Here is a 24000-nt window from a genome sequence, read left to right on the forward strand (position 1 = left end):
CTCTACCGATCAAAGTTATGAAGACAGGACCATTACCAGGATCCTCAAAATGCAAATCCGAACGGTTTAACGCTTGAGGACATAGTTCAACGACGCTTTCGGTCGCGATTATGGTTTTTGGTGTAGTTTCAAATGAGGAACATATTCTGCCACTTCACATCTTCGAAGTCGGCTCGAAAGTCAAGATCAAATTGTACCTGGATGTGCTAAAGAGTATGCTGATCTCCTGGTGCAATAAGGTGGCCGCTGGCAGACATTGGGTATGATAGTAAGATTCGGCGCTGGCCCAAAAGTCCAAAAGACCGAGGCTTGGCTTCAGGAGTGCTACGAATGTGTACAGTTTTTACACTGGTTCGCGCCTACCCCGAATGGAACTTGCCGGACTACTTCGTTTGATTATAGGTCAAGCACATAACTAACATGACCTGCCATGGCACAAAAGCCTGCCTGATCGCCGCTATTTGTCGAACCCCTACTGGTGCTTATAGAAAAGGCATATTCCCAGTTCCAGACTCGTATCGAAGCGGTGATTGAAGCTAAAGCTAGCTACACTGAACGGATATCAGCTGTACTACATAATGGAGTTACTTGATTTGATTTTGTTCAATAAATTTTTAAAATAAAGCTGCAGAGTTGTCTTTATTAGGGCGACAAATTTATCGTTCTATCTGTACTCATACTTTTGCGATCCGAGGACGTCTGTAGTGAATGGAATCATATTTTCTAGCTAATCGTTTTTTGGATGTATTGTTGACGGATACAAGTGCATTAAGTTCATCGAAGAATATTTCATGAAAGTACTCGCAAATCAAGGACAGAGACGCAACATTTCGGACATGACACAGTCTGGACACCAGTCTTAATGTGACAATAATACAGGCGAACTGTGTTGGCTTACTAAAATACTAAATAAAAAAAGGAAGAACTAAGACGCACACAAACATTTTTCTTATGTAAAAATACTGGTTGCAGTTGATATTTTATGAATATCTCCCAAAACCCAGGAATAGATACAGAGGAGGAGGAGGAGGATTATTATTATTATTATTATTATTATTATTATTATTATTATTATTATTATTATTATTTCATAGTAGATGGATTAGTTGGATTTTTTTCCAGAAAACATCAAGTCAATTACTTTTACTGGGAAATTGTAGCACAACCTATGCACTGTCACCGTTGCTAACAAGCAAGTCTTTTGTGGAATTGGTAATAAAGAAATCTCGTCAATCTTATTAAGCTATTTATGGTGTTTCTTTATCTTTCCAAGCATTCCGATTACAATAGGAATCATTCTGACTTCTTTACATTTGCATTTTGTAATTTCCATTTTAGGTTTTTATATTTATGTGTGTTTATGTTTTTTTCTCTTACACTCTGGTATCAAACGGACAGACTATGCAAATAATAGAGCAGATTCTCTTATTCTAGCTTCCGGAAATTAATTCATGGTTGGAATTCTGAAGGACTTTATTATAATTATGTACTCACTAGGGGTTTTCACACAGGCCATTATGAAATATTCCTCTCTGTCAATAACCTGTGTTTTTTCCTGGATTCTGGGTGACTGCACGTTTCTCCAGATTTCCAGCACTCTCCATCTTTTTCTATATAGTTTGCAAAGACTTTTGCGTTTTCGCAGCAGCTGTTTGTCATTAATGTGTTACTTCTGGAGTTCGAGTGGCACCAAGTCTCCTAAAATTTTCAACACAACCTTTTTTGATGAAATGCGTTATTTATTTTGTGTTATGGCACAGATCGTTTACAACAAATTTTACATTTGATGCTGTTAAGTGTCTGTTGATTATGTGGTTTGCTGTGCTCATACAAATACTTTCCTTAATATGTCTTTTGTCCGTTTAATGGTTTCAATTTATTATTAGTAGTAGCGTTTGGACGCTATACTGTTATTCGGTATCTAGATTCACAAGGTTGTATACTAAAGTGTATGTAGTCGTATTGCATTTGCATTCTCCAAGTGTGTGCGATTGTATGCTTCATGTTTATTATCAGAGAAATAGTGTTGTACTCTTACAGTTAGATTCGGTAGATTTTAGATCTTCAAGTGTAAAGGGTTCTATTTTTAAAGAATATGTAGCTATATTCTTTAGACATATACATACACACAATATATATAAATAATACATATATATACACACAATATATATATAATATATATATATATATGTATTATATACGCTTTATATATACAGATATAAAATTAATGGGTATAGGCTGCGTATTTATTTACTATATATATATATACAGACATATATATATATACATGTATATATATATATATATATAGTAAATAAATACGCAGCATATACCCATTAATTTTATATCTGTATATATAAAGCATATATCTATATATATATATATTATGACAAAATTATTAGTTTTACGGTTACAATCAAATCAGCCGCTCCAGCACTCGCGAGCCAGCAGGAATTTATATATATATATATATATATATATATATATATATATATATATATATATATATATATATATACCAGGAGATAAATTCTGTGCACTATGTACAAAAGAGACCCTAAAAATTTTGAAATATGAAGATATAAAAAATACAACCACCCTATTAAATTCAAGAGAGGAACTAATCTTAACATGCTGTCATAAACGATAGTTTAAATTTAATAAATATAAACCACCTTAAATCATTAAAAATTACTTATTAGTAAAAATAGATTACAATATTCTTTTATTATTCTGTAATAAATTAAGTTAGACTAATTATCTCCCTTAGATTCTTTAATTAAAGAAATATGACTAATTATCCCCCCTTGCATTATTTTATTATACAAATAACATTATCCTCCAATTTCTTTCGAATTCTAAACCTTGGCGCCCTTTAATCAAAAGTATGCTAACGGAAATAAATTATTACACAAGCGTTCTTTTTGAAAATTCATCATTTCATTAGCTGAAAAACTATAGCAAGCATCTATATGAGTACTTTAACCATAGTTCCTGATTTCAAAAGGCGAAAAATTAAAAGGTAAATATTTGTACGTATGTTTTTATGTATATATGTGTATATCTATGTATATGTATATATAAGTGTGTACTTTTTCATATATATGCATGTATGTATTTGTGTATATATGTATGTATAATATTGTACTTAAACCAAATTTATATTTATAGTTTTACTCTATTTTATTTCTTTCTCTAACACATATAAATTTTCTTTTCAAGTTGAAATCCATATCTTTATTTTAATTTTTTCCAGATACATCTGCCTTACTTTTAATGCTAGGTTTATTTATGGTGTCTTTTACATTTAATAAAAACCCTTCCCAATATTTGCTGATGAGGAAACCTTGTTTGTCAAAAAACTATATGTAATAATTATTGTCCGTAACTTGATGTCTACCACAATAAAAACACTGTTTTCCGAAACGGTCCTACAAATAATTGATTTTGTTGTTGTTCCTTCTCATGTAACGGATGTTTAATTTAATTATAATTTGATTTTTAGATTATCAATCACATTACTAAATATTAAATTACCTCTAGGATATTTACCTATCGAGCTTATTATATATCTAGATTACAACGAGCACTTTTTCCCTGTATTTTAATTAAACTAGTAATTTTACTATTACATTAAAATACACTCTGCTCTTTAGACTATTGTTCTAATATCCTTTAAATATATATATATATTATATTATATAAATTATATATATTATATTATATATATTATATATATTATATATATAATATATATATTATATATATTTAATATTTTATATATATATTAAATATATTATATTATATATTATATATATTATATATATATATTAAATATATTATATTATATATATTATATATAGTATATATATATTAAATATATTATATATTATATATATTATATATTAAATATATTATATTATATATATTATATATATTATATACATTATATATATTATATATATATTGTATATATTATATATATATTATATATATATTATATATATTATATATATATTATATATATTATATATATATTATATATATTTTATATATATTATATAAATTATATATATATATTATATATATTTTATATTATATATATATATATTATATATTATATACGTATTATATCATATATATTATATATATTATATACATATTATATATATATTATATATATATTATACATATTATATATATTATATATATATGATATATATTATATATTTATTATATATATTATATACATATTATATATATTATATACATATTATATATATATTATATATATTATATATTATATATATTATATATAGTACATATAATATATTATATATTATATATATTATATATATTATATTTATTATATATATATTATATATTATATTTATTATATATATTATATGTATATTATATTTATTATATATATTATATATATATTATATTTATTATATATATTATATATATATTATATTTATTATATATATTATATATATATTATATGTATTATATATATTATATATATTATATACATATATTATATATATATTATATATATTATACATATATTATATATATATTATATTTATTATATATATTATATATATTATATATATATTATATGCATTATATATATTATATGATATATATATTATATATATTATATATATTATATATTATATATATATTATATATATTATATATGTTATATATATTATATATATATTATATATATTATATATATTATATATATTTTTTATATATATTATATATATTATATATGTTGTATATATTATATATATAGTATATATTATATATATTATATATATATATATTGTAATTAAATATTGTTAAAATCGACGAAATGTGTATCTTTCAATAAGCTGCTTATTTGCTTTTTTTATTTATTTCATGTATCCAAATTGAATTCTTGCAACAAACAGTGCCCTCTGAATTGTATGTCGAATATAATTCTTTTTCATTCTTTTTTTTCTTCTTCTTCACAAAATCGGCTTTTGAGCTATGTTTGCATACTGCACACTAATCTAACTGTAGAAATTAATGTGACTTTATTTGCGTGTCATACAAAAGCTAACATTTATTAACTATTCCAAAATGTCTATGCTGAAATTTAAACTTATTCTACGATCTGAACTCTTTTTTCAACCAACTTTTTATATTCGAATAAGATCAGTGTTAACAACTTTAAGAAAAGTTTTAGAATGTGTTAGGTGAAACATAAAATGAATCGATAATGAATCAATAATATACACCAGACGTTTTATTTTCACATAACGTGATTTATGAAAATCATCTCATGAGTGAAACATCAATTGATAATAAATCATTGACTTATGTGTTCCGACTTCAAATAATTCACAATAAACTTTACATAATGTAAAATAAATATACACAATTTATTTCCTTTGTAACATACCGATATTTGAAAAAAACAAAACAAAAACAAAACACTGAACAGAATCTAAATGGAATTCGAAAATAGTGAAAAACTAAATTAGAACGCGTTAAATACTATAGGAAAAGTACAGGAGACTCTGAACGCGCAAAGAAATAAAATGTTTAAAATAGTTGAGTTTATTTGTATTTTAATAAATTAAAAATATTTCCCTATATATATATACACACACACACACACACACACATATATATATATATATATATATATATATATATATATATGAACTCATTTTCCCCTGTAATTTTGACTTTAATAGGATTAAAAACCAAGACATTTCATGCAAATGCAATATGCGCAAGCTGCAGCACAATATCTGAGGTGTGTTATAGGCATATTACCTCTCCACGTCACCGCTAATCGTAGATTCCTATATTTTTTCTGTTGACAGTTCACGGCCAAAATCGGTTAAGATAAATGCAAGTAGTAAAATCTTTTCTCTCTAATAAATTCCTCCTTCCTCCGCCACCCATTTGCACCGTTGCGTGATCATTCACAAAGGACAGTTACGAACGAACACTGCTTTCGGTTTTCTATACTTCGTAGTTAGTTGCTTAAAAAAACTAGAATGTAATTTCACCGTGCCTTTCCGTACGATGCTTCTTATTAGGTGAAATGCACCACGAATACTTTTACGTTGCTTAGTTAAAATTTATTTCCCAATATTTCTACACTAATATAACAAGTAATCTTTCCATCATTTTTTAAATAAACATAATACATCATTTCCGTTTTATTTCGTTTTGTTCGATGTTTGTTCTGTTTTCGTTATTTTGGAAGTTTAACATCGTTTTTTTATTATTGAAACAGGGTTATTACTGCGCTTATTCTTTACTTTGCCCCCTACACACACCGACAAACACCCTGCAAACGCCGAGTACTCCCGTTAGTTGGAAATAAAATAGAATTCCTAGCATTTGGATTCCTCGGGCTAATGTCCTTAACTGGAGTGTTCTATTTATATCGTTTCTGGTCGATGTAATCTCTGAATTTTTTCAGGTCTATTTGGTCGAACTTGACTACAAGTGCTTTGTGTATGTAGTGGGTAAAGTATTGGCATCATTCAGATTACAGTTACACTTTTCTGAAGTTGTATCTTTAATCCTCAGTGCAGACGACAGTGAACAATACAATTGCAAATTATTTAGGAATTCTGCCCAATCACGGCTGACGAAACAGAAGCACACTACCCAAGAATTAAATCAAGGATTCCGTTCGAAATTTCAGTGAAGGTTTCCGAGTTGACAGAATGATCCTCGAGTTCAACAATACACCTAAAACGGATCGGAGATTACATCGGTGTAAACGTTATGAAAATAACACTCAAAATGATAACAGTAATTTACAGTATTCAAATAATATGTATAATCATTCCTCATCCAAAAATATCGTATTTTCAATCAAGTGGAGGGCAACAGTGGCAGTTTTGTGATATCAATTGTTTAACTAAAGCTTAGCAAAACATATTTATTTCAGTCAAATTAAATAAGATTTCTTTATTTAGTAGGTAAGGAGTTATGTTCCAAAAATCAATTTTAATCAGTTTGATTAGCGATGAATTGCAATTAACTCATAAAACCCCACCATTCTTGACATTTTTGTCAATCACTTTTAACTATTTTTATCTATTACACTCTAGGCGTAAATTTTTCCCTTGGTTGAAAAGTCTACCCTATAAGATCCACCCATGACAGCTTTGAATTCTCTATTTCAGAAACACTTAGAACTCGCATATAGCTCATCGCATGAATATAGCTCATGAAGTACCCATACACCAGAATATCGACTTGGCTTCTAAAACAGTTATTTCAGGACGAGAATGCACAAACTATTTTAAGCTGGCTTCTCTCCCTTTTAGTCGGTCTTTTCCAAATTATATGCCGCCAGGAGAGGTAGATTTTGTATGCCTTTTGGTGCAAACATTAAAAAAATGCCGAAAATGAAAAACAAATGACTATTTTGGAGGGTATTGAAAGAAACCGCATTTTTTTCTTATTAAAGACCTCTGAAATGCACAGAAAAGATACGTTTGGTTGGTTAGAAATTTGTAAGCCTTCTTAATTGATTGCCCCATATCGAAGGTATTTATTTTTTACTTTTTCCTTATTACTTAAAAAAAAACTTAAGTCATGAAGACAGACAGACAGACAGGTCGATGGCGACACCAAGTAATGCAAATTCTTAATTGGCTGTTTCTCAAAAGTAATCGATCTTGTAAAGCGCGATTTAAGATATTGACTGAAAACAATGTATTGATCTCGGGTTCAATTACGCGGTAATTGATAAGACATTTCGACAATTTGGGGGAAAAATACAATTGCAAAAGTAAAAAAAATAAATAAAACGAACGCAAAATCAACTATTCGTATGTGAGGATTTTTTTTATTCAATCATAACTCTTTTTTTATTTCTAAAATATTTCATTTAATTCAGCTATCGCTGAACTTGTATTCATGTACACCTATATGCATGTAATTTGCAATTTGTATTTGTTTAAGCATTCTGTATCTCTCTCTCTCTCTTTATATATATATGCGTGTGTGTTTGTGTGTGAGATTATATATATATATGTATATATATATATATATAAAAGGCTTCCTTCAGTCTTGACAGACTATGGATACCAACAGTAAGGGTGCCTGCGCAGGAAATTTTTGTGGCAAGAGTTGCGCAATCTCCAGCCACACCTCTCCTGATTCGACATTGTTGAATATCAATGGCAAGTGGAGGTTTAGGACGACTGGAAACAATGCCGAGATAAGCGGAAAGCACATACAGCGCCTAGAATTCCCAAATGGTCACCCATCTGGTACTAGCCAGGCTCAACGTTGCTTAACTTCGGTGATCTGACGAGAACCGGTGTGTCAACGTGATTAAGCCGTACATAATATATACATATATATATACATAATATATATATATATATATATATATATATATATATATATATATATATATATATATATATATATATATATATATATATATATATATATATATATATATATATATATATAAAAGCAAACAGTTAATAAAACATGTTAAAAACACTTTGCAAAAGAGTTAAAAACATATTTAATCTGAAAAGGAAACACTTGATAAGTGGATAGTCCTTAATCCGCGGAGTTTCGAAGAAATACTTTCCCTCTCATCAGAGGGTAGGAATTAGCAAAATGCGGGATTGGATTTTGCATACATTTAATTATATATATATATATATATGCCGTACTTTGGAGTATCTGCGTCAAATCCGAACTAATTGAGCCAACCAAGAACAAAGAGCTATTTATATGCGTGGTTGCGGAAAGATCACTTTTAGCTAGGTGGCGCAACTATCCCGGACTTGGCGCAATTACCCCAACGTACACACACACATTATATATATATATATATATATTTATATATATATATATATATATATATATATATGTACACATAGATTTATACATACACTCACAGTAATACACACGCATATATATATATTTTTTTCATTTTGTCCACACACATTTATCCATATTACCAAACAAATATATAAATATATTATCATACACATACATAAAATAAAGTAAGTAGACACGTAGAGATACGCAACTAAATATGTATAAATAAATAAAGATAAATTGGCATATTAATATAAGTAATAATAATGTAAATAGCCAAGACAATGAAAATAGCGCAAATAGTCAGTGATATATGACGAAGAATATAATAATAATAATAATAATAATAATAATAATAATAATAGTAATAATAGCAATAATAATAATAATAATAATAACAATAATAAAAATTAAATAAAAAGAAATATGTGAGTACTGAGAACAAGAAAACATGTAACATGCATATTAAAATCAATGCTAGATTACACATATTTATATTCATACGCATATACAAATCGCGAAACATTTCTTTGTCTCGGGTTCCGATGATTACGTTGATTTATAGTCCTCTCCTATTCTGTTTTTGCGCAGTATGATCTTCCATGTGCAGTGTTTCGTGAGACCATTCTTATTTTTACTTGTTCTTTAGCCAAACTTTTTAAGAGCGTTGAAAATCTTGGGAAAAATATTAAAAGTATTCATTCATTTTCTTATGTTAACGGATATTCCTCTATTAAATCTCTGTTGATTTAATAGCCCCGGCTTCTTGAACATCCATACATTTATAGGCATCATGTTCGTTAAGTGTCCTCATCGCCTCGATTGAGCAATTCAATATTTTCTACGCTTCCCAGTTTTGCTTTCTTCACTTCAAGTAATGCACCCCTTGGCATGCTGGATTCCATATAAATGTACCACCTAAAGATGCTTTAAAAGATTTTAAGGATATGTTTTACAATATATATATATATATATATATATATATATATATATATATATATATATATATAGTATACATATATATATATAGGACACACACGCACACACATATATATATGAATATACATTTATATATACAGTACACACACATATATATATATGCATAGATATACATATATATAGTACATGCACAGACACACACATACATATATGCATTAATATACATATATATAGTATACACATATATAGGCATACACATATATATATGTATATATACATATACAAACACACACGCAATGCATGCATGTATATATATATAGTAAATACAAACACACTTACGCATATATATATATATATATATATATATATATATATATATATTTCATGCGAATATATTTTTAGAGATGTTCATTTTTACATTGTTCATCCCCGCAGAGAATCGAGCGATTTCTTGGCGGGTTGAGATATGGACATATTTATACAACTTAATTGACAAAAATATATTTTCACACTGCGATTGGCAAGCTTATTCAAGCACTGATAACAGTGGAAGCACGTACTTTAAATCTATACGGAATAAATTGTATCTCCTTACAGTCTCTATACATAGAAGCAAGAAAGAAAGTAGGAAAAAATAACTATACGTACTATATGCATATTTTTATTATATTTCTGAAGAATACACCAAAATGCAGTAAAGCAACATTTATATCCCTCTTTCCTTGGAATTATAACATGCAATATTCTATCAAATATTTCTCATAACAGCTATATTTTCCTATAAAAGGACTGTGGATTTATTACATAACTATATTTAACTATATAATCATTTTTAAATTAATTATTGAAGCGAAATGTTTTTATTAATAAATTATAGTTCCTCTTTCTTGTTTCATGGGTGTAAAATACATTTTTGAGGATATATCATTTTTACGTTCTAAACAATGGAATGGTTAAATTAGTAATATATGCAATTTAACTGCATTTCGACTATAACTAAAATAAAGCTATATGCCCCGAGAAATATCGTAGTGTAAAGATTTTTGTTATAATTAGATTAGCAGGCCGCCTAGTGTTACCCGGTGGTAAAATAAGCATATCTTTTAATTAATGCAGATTTGTCTAAATATTAAATATCAACATAAATACCATAGGTATGACACGTAACTTAATTCCTTTAAAAATCAAATGAAAAAAAAAAAAACGAAAAGAAACTGAAAAATGTTCATGCTAATATTATGTTTTTTTTTCTGGACAGTTCACTTCTTGGAAGTAAAATAAAAATACTCGAGCTGAGATAAAAACCAAAGCCAGTGAGTCAAGGGCGATAACCATTAGACTAGCTTGCCATGATTTAAAATGTTTTATAACCTACTTTCTTAACATAAACAAGTTGTAATATTTCATAAGAGCACATGCGCATACGTGAAACACTTGACAAGCACATAAAAATACGATAGCCCCCCAAGTAGTAATTTTTCAATTTTTACCCTTTAGTAACAAATTGAACCGATTAATTAAATACGATTAAAGAATTTTTGGTTTGGTTTGGTTGCTTTGTATTACGGCATTAAATAATCCTTCAAATCCAGCTGTTTTAGAAATAGTATTCATGTTGCATCTAGTTATTTTGTAGAAGGTTTTTATTCTTCAAGGACTTTGCATCTTCAATCGCTAGTTTGTAGTGTTTGGTTTGGTTGTTTTGTAGTGGATTTTATTGTTCTTTCGCCTTACCTGCAGAACATGAATAAGTTTTGCAATAAGAGAGGGGAAAGGGGTTACAGTATTAATGTTTTATACATTTTAATAAGGAAACCAATCTGGAAGTGGGGGAGATAAGACAGAAAAAGAGGAAATGGGAAGAAGGAAAAGGAAGAAAAGGTGGGTTGTTGTTTTTGCTTTTGGTTTTGCAGAATAAAAGGTTTTGCAAAAAGAAGTAAAAAAGAAATGTTTGGCGCATTTGGTGCGTCTGAGGAAGAGATACCTTAAGAAAATCTGATCTGATAGCACCAGAAAAAAAGAAGTTTTTTCACATGTCTGATTTCCATATATACTAAATTTATCTCAGTAGAGCAACAATTTCTTGAGTGTATAGGTTGAGAAGTGTCCTCGATCGCATTATCAAGTTTATAGATATATATAGATTAAAAACATATTCATAAAATTGTTGCTTTATAATATTAGAAATAATATGAAATACCAGACTACCCGTGACCCGTTGGGTCAGTATGTTAGATTAGCTATGGAATAAATATATGAGCGTGACACTTCTGACGTAAAGAAAATAGTTTTTGTGACATAATAGAAACATTGCTATGAAAGCATATTAAAATGAAAAAAGAATACAGAGAGATTTCTATGAGTCGTTCTGTTTTATAATTGTTTATTTAAAAGAAAACTTACAACCATTGAATTATAAATGGTTTACCATATAGGTAAATGTGCACTGAACAGATACTGTAATAATTCAAGTAAAATTCAAATTTTGATATATCTTTTTTAAATGAAATTATTAGTTGAAAGTACAGAATAGTTAAAAACACTCTCTCCATGTTAAGAGAAAATGAAAATAAAATGTAACTTTTTTCATTTATTTTAAACTAACATTCATGACCCATTGGGTCAAATATTAAATTTATGTTAAAAATAAAGTCAATAAAACTAATTAAGACAATGTGGAAATGAACGATGTAAAAAAAAAGCAGAAAGTATTAACAATTGTTTATTTGGATAATTTAAACACGAAAAAAACAAACAATTGGGACACTGAAAACGTACACAGTAAAACAACACGTTTTATTGTGTTGATTATTTATTTGTAAAAAGCAACATTTTCGGGGTTATTTATTTATGTTGGTATCGTAGAAGAAAATTTATGAATGTTGTTAAGAAAGGTGTATTAAAAATGGAGAATAGATTTAAAAAAAAGGAAGAACGTGGGTAAATCGCCGTTGTAAAATGCTCTTATAGTTGTCAACGGATCAAAGTTGATTTATTTGTAAGAAAATTGCACCACTATAGTTGTAATACAGAATAGTTGCAAAACATCCCCACCCTTCCCATGTTAAGTAATACTTTCTAAATAATAACGCTAATTTTTCAGTCCACAGGCCAAATTCTGCAAATGTAGCAATTTATGATTATTTGTTTACGCTGTTATAAGTTTATGCTTATGTACACATGTGCAACCGGAAGTCGTAAACCGGATGTGTGGTTACAACACTCATGACACGGTCATTTGAGTTTTATAATTATATAGATAATATTTACGGTTCCAAAATTGTCAGATTAGGAATAATTACTCCAATTTAGATGTTTCTAAGAGAAAAAAGTCCAAATTATCCAAATAGTATGAATATATGTATACAAATACTTATTTTAATATATTAAACTTACATTTACCCACATATGTGTTATTGTATACTATTTAAAATAACGCACACACGCACATTATATATATATATATATATATATATATATATATATATATATATATATACCTTTATAATTAAATAATAATTATCCATATTTTATACGAATATATCTATGAATACGCACATCTACAACATTTTATTTCAGTATTTTGTTATATTTCTTTAACCGTTAATGTTCTTTTGGAGAAAAAGAAAAAAACATTCTGTATGCGAGAATCCATTTATCATTTAATAAATTTATTTTAAAATCTTTGTACCTTTTTATATATACATAAATGTATATATAAAAAGGATATCAAAAGGATGTAGTGTTTACTTGATATATGCAATGGTAAATTTCAATTTAATATAACTACGAATATTTATATATAGATAATTACTACTGCTCTGTCCGAAAAAATGCATTATATCAGCTGCTTTGGACTATTATCATGACGCTGGATTTAATTTTGAACTTCATTCTCTCTAAAAATTATTTTTGCCTCTCGGATTACCTTGAGAGAATCTTCATGCAAACTGAAATATTATGCGCGACTTAGTTATATATTTTTTATTACATATCAAACGTTTTTTCACTTGTTTTTTCTTGGCAGTTTATGACTATAATAAATTGCGATTTCACTTAATGCCATAAACAGAAAATTCTAGCATTGCTACAAATAAAATTTGCTGATTTCTTTCTGTCCTCTGATGATAAGAATAGCAAGAATGATATTCTTTGAAAGTCCACGGAATAAGGACTTTGTAAATTGTTTTTTTTTTAGTATTCAGTCGAACAATAAATTTTGATTGTAAATTGTAATTGACAGTTTTAATTTTCTTGCTCTTAAATATATATATATATATATATATATATATATATATGAATATTTATATATATATGTATAAGTAAAAAATGCATTTGTATATATAGATAAAGACAAATATTATTTATTTATTTATTATTTTCTGATAAAACAGTAATCTACGAACATGTTGAGATCCCACCTTGCGTCTGCATAACTTAACTCTTTCTAGGATTCAATCCAGGGATCATATGTATTACAGTCGAGTGCGTTATCCACCACGTCATGAAGTGTCCGATTACTGTGCACAATCTTTTTATTACTTTGAAACTTACGTAGATTTTTGTTGATTTTTTAAAAAATGATAATACGGTTAATAGCGCCTTAAACCTTGAATATCATAGACAGATCTTTTTTAAGACAATGTCTCATACACTTTGGACGTAAGCATATTGACAAATAATATTTATTTAGTTACTATTTTACTTGTAAAATAGTAATCATTATTTTACTTGTGAAATAGTATTCTAAGATCACGTGTATATCAAGGTCCCATATATCGTTATCTTATACATATATATATATATATATATATATATATATATATATATATATATATATATATATATATATCCCTGTAACTCTGTCCGTCTATCTGTATATATATAATTAGACAAAACTCTTAAATTTTTTTAAAAAATGCTATCTGGGAAAAAAATCAACGTGTAGTTATTTCTGAACAAATTAACAGAAACTAAAACTATGTTGGTATTTTTCGACATAAAAGTGGTTAACTTAATTCTGATTTGGGTTTTTCATGACTCTCTGTAAGATCTTAATACACACGCACATATAAAATTAAGTTTTTCTGGCTCAGACATTTATATTAAATGCCTCATTTTTCATTTAACTTTTTAAAGATTATTAAAGCCAACTTCTTAATATACTTAATCATTCACATGTAGGCGACAATTAATTTTATATTTCTTTGGAAAACGAACGTTCAGTAATTATTCATTTTTATGCTTTCTTATTAGACCGATGATTTTGTTTTCCTTTTGCGCAAAATTCTATTTATGCATAGTTTCTATTTTCTGTATAATTCGTGAAGTAAAAACTACAGTTTCTAGCACAGAAAATTTTTTTTTAAGTGCTCGCTCGCGAGTGTCTGTCTTGACATCAGGAACTCCGAGTAAACACACGACCCGTTAAATGGTGGTTTTCTCTGTTTGTTTATTTCGCGTTGTTTCGCCTCTTCAAATTGGCTGATGAACTGTATTGATTACGTTTGGTCTTTAATGGTTGATTCAGTGCAATGGAACCGCTGTTACGTCTTTGAAATATGTATAAATAGTTTTGAAATAAATATTTATATATATATATATATATATATATATATATATATATCTTTTTATTTTGTGTGAAAAACTTCTATCAAACCCCTCTGAATTTGATGTATAATTTATTTGGACCTGCGGCACACTTTTGATTTGTTTTCTTAGCGACAATAAATGTCTGCTACCAATTTAAAGTTGAAAAAAAAATGCAGTTTTCTTTGTCAGGAGTAGTCGACTAAACCTGTTCGCATGCAGATGTCTACGTTAAACAACTTTTAAATTATTTTCATGCGTATTGGCAAGGTTCAGAGGCCAACAAATAAGGCGGGAGAGTTATATGTTATGGGTTCAATTCTAGTCGATGGTAATCAAGTCTATGTTAAAATCACTAATATATATTTCGTACAATATAACAATCGATATAAATTTCATGAATTAATTGCCGTATTTAAGTGTATTTCATGACCGGGCAATGCTAAGTGGTCTGCTTATATATATATATATATATATAAACGTCGCTACGAAAAGTAGATCAGACTTTGGAATTTTGTTTTTCGTAATCCGGTTGGATTAATCAATGATTTATTCTTCGAAAAAGAAAAACATATTTTCGTATTCAGTTAAACAATAATATATGTTATACGTTAAAATGCATTAATGTAAAAAAGGCAAATTTTACAAACATGTTTCTATTCTCTACAGATTAACTGATGATAATTATAAAGCACAAATTTTTCAGGTACAGAAAGTAAGACTATTTTCAACAATATGTTGTATATAAGTAATACAATTATCAAATAAACAGTTATTTATTCTGCGGGGATGACATCTTATAAAATACAAAATAGAAAGTGAAACTCGTACTCTGATACGAAAACGAACTGTCTTCACGCGTGTTGTTATAACAAAGTAAGGCAATGAGATTACAGTGAAAAGACATCGAATATGTGCATTTATCTGAAATGGCTTCTCTGTGAACTAAATCTGCCTGTTTTACATTTATCGTTAAAATAAACATCCCGAGGATATACGGATTAACTATTTATGAATTTTTCGACTTCTCTCAACCGTAGATTAAATAATCGTTTATTTAATAATGTATCATATTTACACAAACTAGTGCCTTCAAGAAGACAGTAATTATATATATATATATATATATATATATATATATATATATATATATATATATACACACCATGTGCACGCACACACGTTTTATTTCATAATTACAAAGGATAATGTAAACAAATATATTAACATGATTAACATGATAATGTGGTTTACACTATTAACGATTACTACTCTACCACCATATATTGATTTACCCTTATGCTCGAGTGTCTTTCGGATCTTAATAAGTGGCGATTCTTAAAGTAAAAACGAAACTCCTGATATGCCATATGGCCTAGGGTAAGATTGCCTCCTCCTATATATACATTATTATATATAAAACAAATTTGAAATACTACGTTTCCCCACGCTACGGAGCTGTGATATAGCGATAAAAGCTATTAAGTCACATATCTGGAATTCTGGAATTGATGCTAAATTTCTAATTTCGGTTATTTCTGTTTATTAATGCATATCATTAGACAAATGTCAACATTACACATTACTAAAGTCAGAGATAACAAATACAGTAAATACTATATGACTACTATTTAAAATAATCCAATGAATGCTATACTAAAGCGTTCAAACTAATATTGTTGAAACTTTGGAATATAGATTGTTATTAAACTATACACAGTCAGAAATTGTTCAACATATAACAATATAGAACACACCATTCATGCAAGAGTAATCGTTACTTGTTTAGGATGAGTCACTTGTCATGTCTTTCAACATCTCCTTGGCTTAACCATTTACTTTAACACTAGCAGCTAAGATTCAAATTTTTGTACCGTCCCCGAATGTGTACATGCATTTAAACTGTGCAAGTGAAATAAATTTATCAATACTAGAAAGAGTATCGAAAAATTAGGGGAAAATCATTAAAACCTCATCCATAAAAAGTCAATTAAGGTATATTGCTATCCAAGTATAGAATTCGAACAATATCGAAACCGAACGCATCTCCCGTGTCAAACAATTTTAACCTAAATTCATATTCGTGAATCACAATCACTACTCCGTTTCCTTTGGAATCTGGTTTCTAGTCTAAGCTTGATGAATAGATAATGCTCTACGATTCAAGAAGCATATCTACATATATAAATATATTTGACTTTGAAATATATACTAAAGATTAATCTCAGTTTTTTTTATCTCTTCCAAATAACATAGTATTTGAAGGGTAAACAAGTTGTCTTCAATAGGACTATACACTGCCTCTAGAGGAATAGTACTTATTCTTCTAGTTATGTTAACTCAAGCAACAACACATAAAACTTGTACATACCATATGAATGAACTATATGTTCGATTATAGTTGTTTCCATGAAAAATCTTATTAGATACTTTCAATGAAATAAAAAATAGATATTTTTCATGAAAAAAACGTATTAGATACTTTCAATAAAATAAACAATAGATGTTTTCCATGAAAAAATGTGATTCTTGTGTTTTGTCCATGTTTTCGTTAAAAAGTAAACTCGATTAGTTGTAACATTTTGAGCGAAAAAGTACATATACTTTTCTTGAAAAATATTTTCTTACATATAATTGATCTTGTGGTAAATCCTATTTTCTTCTAAAAGTTTTCTTTTCTAAAAAAAATGTTTTCAGCGTTTTTAATTTCTCGTTTAGCAGTGTTTGCATCGTTTTTGTTTTCTTCTGGCAACTGTCTCAGCTTCTTACCTTAGAGTGCTGGAGGATTCCAGCACGACCTTTGGTTAGTTTTAGTATCCGTACAGAAAGTCGTAGAAGATACGAAAATGGCCTAGTCTAAATAAAGTAACTTTATGTCAGACACTTTGTTATTTCAGTATAGTTTGGAAAAGCTAGCTAAATACTTTTTTTATGTATTCGATATAACAATCGGATATATGTATATTGTACTAACTCTTCCATATAATATATAAGGATATATACTACAATCTTCCATATAATATATAAGGATATATACTACAATCTTCCATATAATATATAAGGATATATACTACAATCTTCCATATAATATATAAGGATATATACTACAATCTTCCATATAATATATAAGGATATATACTACAATCTTCCATATAATATATAAGGATATATACTACAATCACTTTCAGCAAAAAATAATACCTTGTATGATGGACTCATTAGAGTAGACGCTACATGATTCCATTAAAGAACTACAGAAGGGATAGCGCAGAACCTATACCACAAAAAGCAATTAATGCAGAAGAGAATGCCGTAATAACAGTAAAGCCAATAATAAACTACTTCCCTAAACAAAGTAATGCCTCAAAGGATATTGTCATGGAAACAATGCGGATACAATTCACCCACACATTATTGAGTATATAAAAATAGTACTATATTTATATTTCATATATTTATATTTTATGTATCGTAAAATAGTATAAAACATATGTAACTTAATTGAATATTAAAAATATTAATAGTATAGTGAGGCTGAAGATATAGAATTAATAGTGTAATTTCGGCTTTAGTCGGAGCGATTCCAAACACAAAATAGTAATAGATATGAAATGTATCCAAAATATAGGTATATGTCTTGACATCTACTAACCATATTTATATCTATTTTCACGTAGACAACTCGTTTACATGGAAAACGTTAACACTAATAAGTTAGAGCTATATTTTATAGCCTAATGAACTTTAAATAACGTGGCTCGTGTAGAAGCATTCGTGTTCAAACAAGTACACGTGAAAAAAGAGATAATGAGTAAGAGAAAAAACAATTGTGATTCCTTAAAGTAGATAAGACGAAGAACTAATTAGAAAAAAAAACAATGTGTTTTCATTAACTGAATGCGGATCGACGTCTGAAATTGACGAAGGAAATTTAATAAAGAGACCATAATGATTGAACTGATTTAAATGTTGGAAACGTTCCAATCATTTTACAACGAGTTTAGAAAAGAGAAATAAATGATCTCATTAAAATTTTAAAGAAGCACACTTTGCTGTTCCAGAAATAACTTTTATCAATATTTGTTTATCTTCTAAAAGTTCTTATAAATGCACAGTGCGTAAGCTATATGGGGGAATACACATGGATGAACTATACAATAGAAAAAATGCTTTTACGCCGTTTGTTTTTGTTTTTCTTTTTAAACGCAACCTTTGTAATTAACGTATATGAATCTTTAATATCTGTCTTTTGTATATTAATTTAAGTTGGTTAAAAACTAACGTCAGTTTTTGACGTTCACCTTCAGAAGATCATAACTCTTTTCATAAAAAAAACGTTATTAATCGAAACAAGAACCATTAGAATTGACAAACTATTGCCAACGTAAAACAAGTTTATTAATCCCATTATTATAGAAATCCTAAGTTCTAGAAGCGATGAAGTCATTGCAGGCCGAGTCGGCATCATTTCGGCTTTTAAAGCATTTTTCCTGCAGGAATATGTCGAGCTGCTTGAAAAAGTGACAATTGGTGGGCGAAAAGTCCGGTGAATATGGCCAATGAGTAAGAGTCTCATGACCCAATTCTGCAGGGTCAGTAGAGCAACATGCAGGCGAGCGTTGTCATAGAGGAGAATTGGTCTCATCTTATTAACTAATCTTGGGCACATACGTTTAATCTTCTGGTGCATTTCGTCAATTTGTCGACAGTACTTCCGCCGTAATCGTTTGGTTCGAATTCAAGAAGGTGTGATGGATGAGACCGGCTGCACACAATCAAACAGTTAGCATGACATTTATTTGGTGCAATGTCGGCTTCAAGGAGTATTGTGGAGCTTTTCCGGCATCCAAATACTCTAGCGAACGTCGCCGGTTGTCTTAGAGAATCCACTTTTCATCACACGTCACAATTCGCTCGAGAAATCGGCCTTTTTTGTTGCACAGAAGGAACATAAAAGACACCTCAAAACAACGAATTTCTTTTATTACTGTTACAATTCAAGCGGCACCCATTTATCCAACTTTTTTGACTTTCCTATTTGCTCTAAATAGCGAACGACTGTTGAGTGGTCGACTTCGAGTTCAACAGCAACTTGTGTGGTTTTGGGTGGTTCGGCTTCAATTTAGGCTTTCAAATGTTCGTTATCAACCGCAGTTGGTCGGCCGCGACCGTCTTCATCTTCGACGTTCTCGTCCCATTTGCGAAATTTTTGTAAACCATCGCTGTTAACACGTTCGTTAATGGTTCCTGGGCCAAACGCATCAATGTATATAAGAGTCAGTCTTGGCAGCTTTTCGGCCTAATTTGAACTGGAACAAGAAAATCGTGCGGATTTGAATTTTGTCTATGGCGTCGAAAGCCTGCCAAAAATGAATGACGAGATTGAGAGCAGTAAAAAATAACACGATTCGATAAAACGAAAAACGCTCTTCAAAATGATATAAAACATCGATATATATATATTAATAATTAATTCAGAAATCATATATCAGATCAAAATGATATAAAACATCGATATATATATATATATATATATATATATATATATATATATATATATATATCAATAATTAATTCAGAAATCATATATCAGATCCACATATGTGAGAAAACGATATTGTTTTTGCACGAAACTAATAAAACTACCTCAATACGTGTTCTGAACTGGGAGCATGCCTTTTCCACAAGCGCCAACGGGGGCTCGGAGAATACTCGGCAGATAACAGATAGCTTTTATGCTGTGGGAGGTAATGTTGCTGATGTGCTCGACGTATGACCAAACGAAGTATTCCAGCGCGTTAAGGTCGGGGGAGGAAAGGGCCAAGGAGAGTAGGGTAGAAAGTCCAAGCACTCCTTGTTAAGCCAAGTCTGGTTCTCTTTGAACTTTTGGGCCAGTGGCCACCTGATTGCACCAAGAAATTACCAGTGTTCCAAACATCCAGGTACAATTTGGTGTTGGCTTTTAAGCAAACTCCGAAGATGTGATGTGGCATTATATGGCCCTCACTATAAACCACAATAAAGACCATAACCGTAGTCGGAAACCTCGTTGCTATGCCCTCAAGCGTTGAACCATCCGGATTTGTATTTTAAGGGTGCTGGCAATTGTTATGTTGTAATAACCTGGATCGGTAGAAAACATGAGTTGTACAACGGCGCATATCTGATCTCGCTGGTTTTACATTGTGCCAATTTCAGAACGGATAGAAAGCTTCTATCGCTCTAGGGATTTGTACACAATTGTTTAACTGGTAGATGGTTTGCAACAAAAAAGAAAACCGGTTTTCATCAAACGGAAATGGAATCATATCATCTTTTCTACGGCGAAAACCTTTTCATTCCATCTTGTGCACCACTGTGATGGTCTTGAATACTTCATGCTGGCACATCTATAACAGTTCAAAAAGGAAAATTATGTACTTGAACAAAACAAAGCACAGAGCAAAACGCATGTCGTAATAATTATAATGAAGTGCAGACTACAAAAAAATAAATACATATAATAAATTAATTAACAAATGAGGGAAAACTTTATAGATTGTTCAAAATCAGTTAGATTAATTTATTCCTGACGATGAATCCTGAAGGATTGAAAAGCACTCGGACTAATAAATATGATGATTACATCAAGAAGTTCCCATCAGAAGTGAAGATTGTTTTTTTTTTTTTTTTTTTTTTTACACAGTGATCACCACTTATCAAGGCCGGGAAGCCACTCAGGGATAAGGGTTATTGCAAGTACATCACGTTAGTGAGGAGATTTTATGAAGTGTTTAATTAGGAGGGCGGTTCATTAGGAATTTGTTAATATTAGACTTGAAGACATCCAAGTTGTAGTCCGGAGGAAAGCAGGCAGACGGAACAGAGTTCCACAGGCGTGCAGTTCTAAGAAAGAAGCTTTGCTCATGAAATCCGCGTTTTGATTTAGGCACAGATATAGAGTGGGGGAAATTTTTCACAGTGGATTCAGCTAGACGGGTGTTTATCGTGAAAGTTTGGCGAGGGGGGACCAGGGATTGGAGTTCAGACGAGCACCTGCCATGAAAATAACGATAAAACAAGGATAGGCTCGCAACGTCTCCTCTTTGGGAGAGGGGTTGCAGGGTAGAGAAAAGGGCATCCCCCACTAAACCACGAAGTCTATTTTGTACTCTGTCAAGGTATGATAGGCTGTGTTTGTTCTTGTTATTTGAAAGGATCGAAAATAGAATTAATAGACACAAAAGGTCTATTTTATTTAATGAAATATGTCATAGAAAAAAAATGCTGCCTAAATATACATATAATAATATTAACTATATGTCGTGTTATCTTAACTGAAATTTGCAAAAGAGAATGTTTTATGAAATATTACCTGATCTTGTTTCATAATAAGCAGATTCGAATGTTAGACACTTAATAAGAATGCATGTGAATTGAGAAACGAACAGCTGATTCTAAGAGTGTCGCATGCCATAAAACTATACCGAAATCGATTTTATTAAAATGGTAGGTGTTTAGGTGTACCATTCATTAAAATAGAATGAAAGCACACGTATAGAAAATGCACAAACATTGACCGAATCGAATTGTGTCTGACAGATGTTTAAGGCCAATTTCACCGTCTTTCAAACTTAATGTCATGTTACGCAATATCTGCAGATAACAACCCCATCCCTTCGTAAACATGAGCATACATTTTATAAAAAACTATGTTTAAAAGTCGTCTTGTATATATTTATTTGTTTGAATCTGTAACTATTGTATGTAATATTTTGATATATGTAAGAAAATATATGTTTGATAGTTTCTTGCAACTCTTATAAAACCGTTTCCATATCAGTCACTATTATCTATTCCGTTCATTTAGAAGGATTAATCTTTTCTACACAAACATGTTAAGGAGCTCTGCAGTGTATAAGTGATTTAGTAAAACATATCTTTTAATTTTTCACCCAATCGCACTTGTTCAATTCCTTAGTTTCCTCTTACAGTTCCGCATACGTTTTACAAATATTGGCCATTTATTTTTGCATATTTAATTAACATACCAACGTTATACACATTTAAAATAAGACAATAGGCATTGACAATCATTTAAGCATATTCTGTATATAACCAACATTTATTTCGATGTAGGTAGAATTGTCTTGAACACAATAAATATAAGACACGTACTCCGAGAAAAATCGAAAAACTGACAATACGTGAAAAACGAATAAAGAAGCGTAAATCAGAAAATATCTGGAAAGAATGTAAATTTATTGTGAGGAACGCCTAACGATGCTAAATAAAGAAATCAAACTTTTGGCAATAGTAAAAATGCAAGAGGATTTAAAATAGACGATACTTGTAAATTTGTCACACTATGACTTGATGAACATGTCGGAATAAAAGCCGAAAAAAAATACTATCACATCCAAGTTCATTCAAACGGACAGAGAATGAATCATGCACACGCATATGAAAGTAACATATATTGACATGCATTTACTAGCATTGTTTATTTGTTTAACAAAGGAACGTTCAGACGTGGGCGAAAGTCAGATCATATATATATATATATATATATATATATATATATATATATATATATATATATATATATATATAGTTTAAGACACAGAGAGACAA

General features: G+C 29.3%; 1 protein-coding gene and 1 pseudogene across 6 annotated transcripts in view; both read right to left on the reverse strand.

Annotated features, from left to right (window-relative positions):
• The window catches only part of LOC145267139 (zwei Ig domain protein zig-8-like), an 845722-nt gene that overhangs the window by 684973 nt on the left and 136749 nt on the right, over positions 1–24000 (reverse strand). The gene's annotated exons all lie outside the window — the stretch shown is intronic.
• On the reverse strand, positions 8249–8365 carry LOC145273758 (5S ribosomal RNA; annotated as a pseudogene).

This window comes from Euprymna scolopes, chromosome 4 (genome assembly GCF_053919585.1).
Source record: "Euprymna scolopes isolate OS-2025 chromosome 4, ASM5391958v1, whole genome shotgun sequence".
NCBI classification, from domain to species: domain Eukaryota; kingdom Metazoa; phylum Mollusca; class Cephalopoda; order Sepiida; family Sepiolidae; genus Euprymna; species Euprymna scolopes.